The sequence below is a fragment of the Malurus melanocephalus genome, unplaced genomic scaffold, assembly GCF_030028575.1.
Source record: "Malurus melanocephalus ecotype Western Australia unplaced genomic scaffold, MMel_1.1 scaffold_1445, whole genome shotgun sequence".
Lineage (NCBI taxonomy): Eukaryota > Metazoa > Chordata > Aves > Passeriformes > Maluridae > Malurus > Malurus melanocephalus.
In genome coordinates this window covers 23171-24834 of record NW_026624677.1, presented here as the reverse complement: position 1 = coordinate 24834, position 1664 = coordinate 23171, and the positions used below count along the sequence as shown (strand labels likewise).

General features: G+C 46.9%; 1 protein-coding gene across 1 annotated transcript in view; it reads left to right on the top strand.

Moving 5' to 3' along the window:
* Positions 1–1664, top strand: part of SLC45A3 (solute carrier family 45 member 3) — an 11223-nt gene that overhangs the window by 2090 nt on the left and 7469 nt on the right. The window lies entirely within an intron of this gene.

Sequence of the window (1664 nt, the reverse complement as noted above, 5' to 3'; positions counted from 1 at the left end):
TCCCAGCTGTTTTTGGGATTCTCACATCTTTCCCAGCTCCCTCTCCAGTGTTTTAATGTTGGTCACACACCTGTAGCAGCTCCATCCCCACTCTCCAGCAGCGCTTCACCTGCTCACAGGCATTTTCTGCCCTCCCATTTTGGCTCCTGCGTGGTGCCAAACCTCTCTTTTCCTCTCCCTAATCCAAACCTTTTTGTTTTCCTGGCCTCCTCCTCCCGTTTTCCACTSGGAGGGCCCTGCAGCACACTGCCCCTTTGTGCTGGGTGTCTGTTTAACTTCGAGGCAGTTTAATTATTGTTTAACACCTGCACCGTTGAGCTCCCGGCAGCTCAGCCCTCCAATGTGCCAACCGTCAAAGAAAAGCTGCTGAGCAACGATCCCGGCCCCAAAGAGTTAAYGGCTTTAATTCCTGAAATCCGGATTGCTCYCGGATCCTAACAATYCCTRCCCCRAAGTGTCWGTGGCRTTAATTYCYTGAAATCCGAGCGATCTTTGTGAAAGGGAAAGGTCTGGGATCCTAACGATCCCTGCCCCAAAGAGTTAATGGCTTTAATTCCCTGAAAAATGAGAGATCTTTGCAAAAGGGTGAGGTCGGGATTTCTCGCGGATCCTAACGATCCCTACCCCAAATAATTAATGGCTTTGATTCCCTGAAATCTGAGTGATCTTTGCGAGAAAGGTTAAGGTCTAAATACGGACCCTAAGGATCCCTGCCCCAAAGAGTTAACAGCTTTAATTCCCTGAAATCTGATTTTTTCGAGAAAGATTAAGGTCTAGATCCGGATCCTACCGATCCCTGCCCCAAAGAGTTAACAGCTTAAATTCAATAAAATCCTGATTGCTCCCGGATCCTACCGATCCCTGCCCCAAAGGGGTTAAGCACTTTAATTCCCTGAAATCCGAGCGATCTTTGGCAAAGGCTGGATTTCTCTCGGATCCCTGCCCCAAAATTAAGTGGCTTTAATTCCCTGAAATCCGGATTGCTCCCAGATCCTACCGATCCCTGCCCCAAAGGGTTAAGAGCTTTAATTCCCTGAAATCTGATTTTTTTCGAGAAAGATTAAGGTCTAGATCCGGTTCCTAGCGATCCCTGCCTCAAAGAGTTAACAGCTTTAATTCCCTGAAAAATGAGCGATCTTTATTAAAGGGTGAGGTCGGGATTTCTCCCGGATCCCAACCATTCCAGCCCCAAAATTAAGTGGCTTTAATTCCCTGAAATCCGGATTGCTCTGGATCCTACCGATCCCTGCCCCAAAGAGTTAACAGCTTTAATTCCCTGGAATCCTGATTGCTTTCATATCCTAACGATATCCTAACGATACGATCCCTGCCCCAAAGAGTTAACGGCTTTAATTCCCTGAAATCTGATTTTTTTCGAGAAAGATTAAGGTCTAGATCCGGACCCTAACGATCCCTGCCCCAAAGAGTTAAGCACTTTAATTCCCTGGAATCCGAGCGATCTTTGCCACAGGGTAAGGTCCGGATTGCTCCCGGATCCTAATGATCCCTGCCCCAAAATTAAATGGCTTTAATTCCCTGGAGTCCTGATTGCTCCTGGTTCCTAACGATCCCTGCCTCAAAGAGTTAACAGCTTTAATTCCCTGAAATCTGATTTTTTTTTTCGAGAAAGATTAAGGTCTAGATCCGGTTCCTAACGATCCCTG